The sequence below is a fragment of the Sapajus apella genome, unplaced genomic scaffold (genome assembly GCF_009761245.1).
Source record: "Sapajus apella isolate SASKATOON/1434 unplaced genomic scaffold, GSC_monkey_1.0 scaffold45, whole genome shotgun sequence".
Lineage (NCBI taxonomy): Eukaryota > Metazoa > Chordata > Mammalia > Primates > Cebidae > Sapajus > Sapajus apella.
In genome coordinates, this window is record NW_022436985.1 from 16,875,072 (window position 1) to 16,883,831 (window position 8,760).

Below are 8,760 nucleotides of genomic sequence, written 5' to 3' on the forward strand. Positions count from 1 at the left end.
AAAAATTTGTAAAACACATTTGATAAAGGACTCGGATCCAAAATATGCAAAGAAACTCTTAAAATTTAACAATAACAAACAACCCAATTAAAAAGTGGGCAAAGTACATGAACAGCTACCTCACCTAGAAAGACATAGAGATGACAAATAAGTACATGAAAACATGCTCAACACCATATGTCTTCAGGAAATCACAAATAAAACAATAAGACACTACTACACAACTATTAGAATTGCTAAAATTAAAAAAACACTGACATTACTAAGTGCTGACTAGAATGTAGGGCAACAGGAACTCTTATTCATCAATGGTGGGAATGCCAAATAGTATAGTTACTTTGTGAGACAATTTGTCAGTTTCTTACAAAGCTAACCCATATGATCCAGCAATCATGCTTCTAGATATTTACCCAAATGAGTTGAAAATTTATGCTTATAAAAACCCCGGACACAAATGTTTGTGGCAGTTTTATTGATAATTTTCAAAACCTGGAAACAACCAAGATTTTCTTCTATAGGTGAATGAATAAACAGACTGTCATACATCTGTACAAGGTAATATGATTCAGTGATTGAAAAAGAAATGAGCTATCAGAGCCATGAAAATTTATGGAGAAAATTTAAATGCATATTGCTAAGTGAAAGATGCCATATATGATTCCAACTGTATGACATTCTAGAAAAGGCAAAACTATAAAGATAGTAAAAACAGTAGAGTTTCCTAGAGGTTTAAAGGGTAAGGAGGAAAGAATGAGTACGTGGAGCAAACATGATTTTCAGGGCGGTGAAACTGTTTTGTATGATACTGAAATGGTGGGTAGAAAACAGCATGTATTTGTTAAAACCTACAGAACTGGGCCAGGTGTGATGGCACATGCCTGTAGTCCTAGCTACTTGGGGGACTGAGGCAGAGGATTGCTTGGGCTCAGGAGTTCAAGGTTACAATGAGCTATGATTGTGCCATTGCACTCCCGCCGGGAAAACAGAGTGAACCCTGTCTCTGAAAAAAAGATTAAAAAGAAGAAAAAAAAAAACACCTATAAAACTGAACAACGCAAAGAGTTATCCCTAATGTAAACTATGGACTTTAGTTAACATTTTTCAATACTGGTTCATCAGTTATAACAAATATATCACACTCTTGCAATAGGGGAATTTGTGTGAATATGTAAGGGAGAAAAGGTATATGGAAACTATCTGTTCTTTGTACTCAATTATTTTGTAAACCTAAAATTGATATAAAAATATAAAGTCTGTGAATGTTTTAAAAAAATCACATAAAATTCAATGTTCAATGTCCATAAATCAAGTGTTACTGGCCAGAAGGGAAAGAAAAAAACTATATACATGGTAAGTGCTCCTATAGGTAGAGTTCAAAATTTCCAAATAACATACAAGCAAACCAATTTGAAAAATTTATTGAATAAATCATTCAAGATGCATTTTAACTGAAATGCATCTTAAAATTTATATACAAAGCCTATCATATAACTTAATTTTATTTATAAACATAGTTTTAATTGATTAACAAAATTGAATTTGGAAGAAAACATTGACACTCATTCCTGGTGAAATATCAAAAAAAACCCTGAAAACAACTTAGGAAAGAGGTATCCCCCCAAGTAAAAATTCTAACATTAAATTGAGTCAACATCTACTTACTAAATTTTAGCAAAGTTTGTTTCAAAGTACAAGTTTCAAGAGATTTTATAGCAGCTATTTCTGGTGATATGTTTTCAACTCATGAAAATTTCCCTCTCTGGAAACAGCCCTTGACACACAGGGATGAACCTCTAGGTATTATATCTAACCATCTGACCCTGACCATTGCTGATTTATTCAAGAAGGAAAACCTGACACTAGTGTGGTCAATCAGGTTTCCACTCCTGGAAATTCAAAATGTGGGATTTACATAAAGAGACTGCGGAGAAGTTGGAGCTCAGCTCTATTACTGCCAGTGCTTGACAGACAGAAAGGCTTCCTCAATTCCTTTGTATTCTTTCTTTCTCACGTCTTAACTCTGGATTCCAGTACTTATCTCTGTTTCAGTGTGTGAGGATTTTTTTCTTTTCTTTAGTTTTTGTCTTTTTGGGGCTTGCAAGCAAACAAACAAAATCTCAAAAAATGCCAACTGAGTCAAATGTTCCTTCTCTGGAATTCTGGACTTGGGAAAACGTGGTGGAAGGGGAAGGACAAGAGGGAGGGATAGTGGCAGGGAGATAGGGAAAGAGAGAGAAAAAGAGTATGAGACTCTAGAATTGTTCAGAACATATTTTCTGTGACAACAGAAGCTCTAGAGAAACACAGAGGCTGCTTTCCAGAAAGAGGAAATGATGCATAGAAGAGAACTCAATACTAGTGAGATACACAAGGAGCTCTGAGAATGTTCAAGTCTTTGACTGTGATTATTCCTGAAATATAAACGTATTCCTTTCACAACTAACTTACTAGGTGAGTCTCTTCAGCTGGGGGAGTCTATAAATATATTAAAGAAACAGCAAGGAGCAATCACAGATGATTTGAATATGAAGGGACCTTTAGGAGCCATAGTCTGGAGAGAGAAGCTAATGTGCCCAAATACCAACTCAGCTTAACAAATAGTCTGGTTCTTAATGTGCTTTACTCTTTACTGCATTGTTCCACTCCTATGTTTCATTTCCCTTCAGTTGGCTAGTTCCTTCTTCAGTCCTGCTCTTTGGCTCACTGTTCTTTGTGGAGATTATCATGTACATTTCACATGTCCCCTTTCCTTGGTTTTGCATTCAACCATTAGCTTCAAGTTAAAATTACTTTCTTAGTGTACCTGAACTCATTCATATCAGTTCCCTAATTGCTCTCTCTTCTTTACTGGGTGGAAATCTTCTCAATAAGTTTTCACAAAGGACTTTCCAAGTTCCAATAGCTGCATTGCTGTGACTTTAGAACTGTGACAACAGGTCAAGGTAAGACTTGAGAGATATGCTCAATACAATCAGATGCCATTGAATCTTGCATAGCGGCTGTGTCCTGGCCAATAGAAAGAATATGAAAACGATTTAGAAATAGAATGACACCATGCATAGACTCATTGACGATTGGTCAACCTCAGTTGGTGATAAAAACTCAAATCAGATTAAGAGTATTAGATAATAAGAAATTTGAATTCAGGGCACGTAGACAACAAGACAGCCTTAATTTGAAAGGCATGATGCTGGAATCCTCAGAGGTCTAGACTTGGCTTAGAATTGGCCATGAGTGTCTAATCACTGGGAAATGTCCTAGATGCTTGGAATCTATGTGTCATGCTATGGTCTGAATTGTCTGTCCAAAATTCATATGTTGAAAACTATATGCTCGTCTGTTAGACATATGAGTTCTAAAGAGATAATTAAGTTAAAATGAGGTTAGCATAGTGGACCTTAATCTAGTCTGGCTGGTGTTCTTATAAGAAAAGCAAATTTAGATACACAGAAAGATACTGGGGATGTGCACAGAGAGGGAAGAGCATGTGAGGACATCCAGAGAAGATTGCCATCGGTGAGCCAAGAAGACAGGCCTTGGAAGAAACCAGACCTACTGACACTTGGTCTTGGAAATCCAAAATCCAGAACTGTGAGAAAAGACATGTCTGTGTTTAAGCCACCCAGTCTGTGGGATTTTATTAGAGCAGTCCTTGCAAACAAATACATCTCAAAACCCAACTTAAATTTCCAATTAGTATCTACTGTCAGTAAATGCAGTTCAGAGGCTAATATAAAAACTACTTGTGATAATATAATTGACTTTTTAGTACTTTAAAACTTAGCATCAAATATAGGAATAAATTGTAAATATGTTTGGTATTTTAAAAATTTTAAACACCTACATTTAAAAATAAGTAGTTATGTTTTAGAGAAGTTGGCATATTAGAATACAGAATATCTAACAGATAAGTCTTTTTATTCCAATTTAAAGTGTGATAATTGAATAATTGATTCAGACATGATTTTAAGCTTAAATTTTATGCATTTATAAGCCATACTGGAATATTTTAAGCAAACTTAAGAGTCATTATATTTATTCTATTAGGTTTAAAATAGTCATTTAAATGCATGGGAAAGCTTATTTTTAGCTAAAAATTTAAAATCCTTAGAAAGTAAAATATAATAAAGTTTATAATTAAAATTTAAAATGTTCAAAGGAATTTAAACTATAGAAGGACCCATAAAAGTGTTAAAATTTGGTCAAACCTATAGATAGAGTAATAAAATTTATACATTACAAAGTATATGAAACTATGGTTTTTAATTTATAAATTTAATGAGTCAACTATTTTATTACAACAGGAAAGTTGTAAGTACACCAGCAAAAGCTTTTTCCCCTGAATTATTTATAAACAATCTACTAACATGATCCTTCCTTGAACTCTAATGTAATTTCCTACATTTAAGAACATTCTACTACATAACCACAATATAATCAAAAATGGGAATTAATCTAACCACAATATAATCATCAAAATTGGGAAATAGATATTCTTATATTACTACCACTTAATCTTTAGAACCTTAAATTTTCACCAGTTGGAAAAAATAAATTTTCACCAGTTTTCCCCAAATTCCCTTTATAGAATAAGGATCCACTTCAGAATCATGTGTTGTATTTCGTTGTGATGTCTTTCTATTCTTCTCCAGCCTGGCACAGTTTCTCTTTTTACCTTCACTGTCATGATCTTGACACTTATAAAGATTACAGGCCAGTTATTTTGAATAACATCCTTGGATCTGGGTTTGTCTGAGTTTTCTTTTGATTAGATTCAGGTTATGCAACTTTGGAAGTAATATTACAAAGGGGATGCTATGTTCCTCTGTTGCATCAGATAAGCCTTGCTCTTCCAATTTCAAATGTCGTATTTGACTAATTGATTGACACATGAATCTTATTTGCTACAGCATAAATTCATTTTGCTTCATTACTGACAATATTCTCTGATAATTTGCTGAAAGTGGTATCTACCATTGTTTTCTCTGTAATTAATAAATATTTTATAAATACTATGTAAATATCCTCTTTATTATCTGATTTACAATTTATTCATGTCTGTAGATGAACATGGACTCATTGTTTCTTATTTTATCTCTGTAATTATCAATTTTCTGATGTCCCGATTGTCCAAGATTTGGCCAGAGGATACCCTTCAAACTTAGTTCTGTGATCCTTTTGATAAATCCCATTTGTTTTTGAGAACTTTTTAACTTTCTGGCACAAAAAGATATTCTAGACTCTTGCATTTTTCCTGCTTCAGCCCCCAAATTAGTTGTTTTCCCAAGGATCCCCATCCCGGTTTTTTTGGTGGAAAATAGTGTTGAGAATCTAAGGTCTGGGCACTAGGTATGCTCATTGACATTGGTGGGTGCCTGCTCCTGGACTCTTCCAGTGAACAGAGTGAGGGACTCTATATCTATTGTATACATTGAAAGTGATGCGATCACCCTGATATGCCCAATTCCAATTTAACACCACTCCACTTACCCCGCTTGGGATCTGGCATATCGTGCCAAGCCATCAGCTTCCCCATGAATACACCCTTGCATTTGAAATGTGACTTTCTGCTTTGGGCTCCCCCAACCCCACACCTAAGCAGATTTCCACTGGGCTTATCCCCACCTAATTGCTTGAGTACAAGGTTGTTTAAAAGGAAGCAAATTGAATGGGAAAAAGAAGAGAAATAACCAAATATTATTTTTTAATAAAAAGTGGCCTTCAAATAATATCTTTTCTGCCCAAAAGCCATCTGCAGGGCACAGTAGGAAAAAAATGCTTATTTCTACCATAACGTCTTGATTTTTCTAAAATCTGGTTTCCTTTAGATTTCATTTCCTGAGCTTCATTGTTACAGGATTCATGTTATCTAGGCATACATGCATATTAAACACTTTCATTCATTTTATAAATCATCTCGTGGGATATTGAAGATTTTACTTACTTGTTTAGTACTATTGAAAAAACCTTGTATTTATTTATTTCCCATTTATTTATTTTATTGCATTTTAGGTTTTGGGGTACATGTGAAGAACATGCAAAATTGTTGCATAGGAACACACGTGGCAGTGTGATTTGCTGCCTTCCTCCCCATCACCTACATCTGGCATTTCTCCCCTTGCTATCTCTCCCCAGCTTCCCACCCCCCACCCTCCCTCCCCTATTTCCCCCCAACTGACCCCAGTGTGTAGTGCTCCCCTCCCTGTGTCCATGTGTTCTCATTGTTCAACACCCGCCTATGAGTGAGAACATGCGGTGTTTGATCTTCTGCTCTTCTGTCAGTTTGCTGAGAATGATGGTTTCCAGGTTCATCCATGTCCCTACAAAGGACACAAACTCATCGTTTTTCATGGCTGCATAATATTCCATGGTGTATATGTGCCACATTTTCCCTATCCAGTCTATCGTCGATGGGCATTTGGGGTTGGTTCCAGGTCTTTGCTATTGTAAACAGTGTTGCAATGAACATTCGTGTGCACGTGTCCTTATAGTAGAACGATTTGTAATCCTTTGGATATATACCCAGTAATGGGATTGCTGGGTCAAATGGAATTTCTATTACTATGTCCTTGAGGAATCGCCACACTGTCTTCCACAATGGTTGAACTAATTTACACTCCCACCAACAGTGTAAAAGTGTTCCTATTTCTCCACATCCTCTCCAGCATCTGTTGTCTCCAGATTTTTTTAATGATCGCCATTCTAACTGGCGTGAGATGGTATCTCAATGTAGTTTTGATTTGCATTTCTCTGATGACCAGTGATGATGAGCATTTTTTCATATGTTTGTTGGCCTCATGTATGTCTTCTTTTGTAAAGTGTCTGTTCATATCCTTTGCCCACTTTTGAATGGGCTTGTTAGTTTTTTTCTTGTAAATCTGTTTTAGTTCTTTGTAAATTCTGGATATCAGTCCTTTGTCAGATGGGTAAACTGAAAAAATTTTTTCCCATTCTGTTGGTTGCCGATTCACTCTAATGATTGTTTCTTTTGCTGTGCAGAAGCTGTGGAGTTTGATTAGGTCCCATTTGTCTATTTTGGCTTTTGTTGTCAATGCTTTTGGTGTTTTGGTCATGAAGTCCTTGCCTACACCTACGTCCTGAATGGTTTTGCCTAGATTTTCTTCTAGGGTTTTTATGGTGTTAGGTCTTATGTTTAAGTCTTTAATCCATCTGGAGTTAATTTTAGTGTAAGGTGTCAGGAAGGGGTCCAGTTTCTGCTTTCTGCACATGGCTAGCCAGCTTTCCCAACACCATTTATTGAACAGGGAATCCTTTCCCCATTGCTTGTTTTTGTCTGGTTTGTCAAAGATCAGATGGTTGTAGATATGTTGTGTTGCCTCCAAGACCTCTGTTCTGTTCCATTGGTCTATATCTCTGTTTTGGTACCAGTACCATGCTGTTTTGATTACTGTAGCCTTGTAGTATAGTTTGAAGTCTGGTAGTGTGATGCCCCCCGCTTTGTTCTTTTTGCTTAGAATTGACTTGGCTATGCGGGCTCTCTTTTGGTTCCATATGAAGTTTAAGGTGGTTTTTTCCAGTTCTGCAAAGAAGGTCATTGGTAGCTTGATGGGGATAGCATTGAATCTGTAAATTACTTTGGGCAGTATGGCCATTTTCACGATATTGATTCTTCCTAACCATGAACATGGAATGTTTCTCCATCTGTTTGTGTCCTCTCTTATTTCGTTGAGCAGTGGCTTGTAGTTCTCCTTGAAGAGGTCCTTTACATTCCTTGTTAGTTGTATTCCTAGGTATTTTATTCTCTTTGTGGCAATTGTGAATGGAAGTTTGTTCTTGATTTGGCTCTCTTTAAGTCTGTTATTGGTGTATAGGAATGCATGTGATTTTTGCACATTGATTTTGTATCCTGAGACTTTGCTGAACTTGCTTATCAGTTTCAGGAGGTTTGGGGCTGAGACGATGGGGTCTTCTAGATATACAATCATGTCGTCTGCAAATAGAGACAATTTGACTTCCTCCTTTCCTATTTGAATGCCCTTTATTTCTTTTTCTTGCCTGATTGCTCTGACTAGAACTTCTAATACTATATTGAATAGCAGTGGTGAGAGTGGGCATCCTTGTCTGGTGCCACATTTCAAGGGGAATGCTTCCAGTTTTTGCCCATTCAGTATGATATTGGCTGTTGGTTTGTCATAAATAGCTTTTATTATTTTGAGATACGTTCCATCGATACCTAGCTTATTGAGTGTTTTTATTATAAAGGGCTGTTGAATTTTGTCAAAGGCCTTCTCTGCATCAATTGAGATAATCATGTGGTTTTTGTCTTTGGTTCTGTTTATGTGGTGAATTACGTTTATAGACTTGCATATGTTGAACCAGCCTTGCATCCCTGGGATGAAGCCTACTTGATCATGATGGATAAGCTTTTTGACGTGCTGTTGCAATCGGCGTGTCAGTATTTTATTGAAGATTTCTGCATCTATGTTCATCATGGATATTGGCCTGAAGTTTTCTTTCTTGTTGAGTCTCTGCCGGGTTTTGGAATCAGGATGATGTTGGTGTCATAAAATGATTTGGGAAGAATTCCCTCTGTTTGTATTGTTTGGAATAGTTTCAGAAGAAATGGTACCAGCTCCTCTTTGTATGTCTGGTAGAATTAAGCTGTGAACCCATCTGGACCTGGGCTTTTTTTGGGTGGTAAGCTCTTAATTGCTGCCTCAACTTCAGACCTTGTTATGGGTCTGTTCAGGGTTTCAGCTTCTTCCTGGTTTAGGCTTGGCAGGAGGCAAGTGTCCAGGA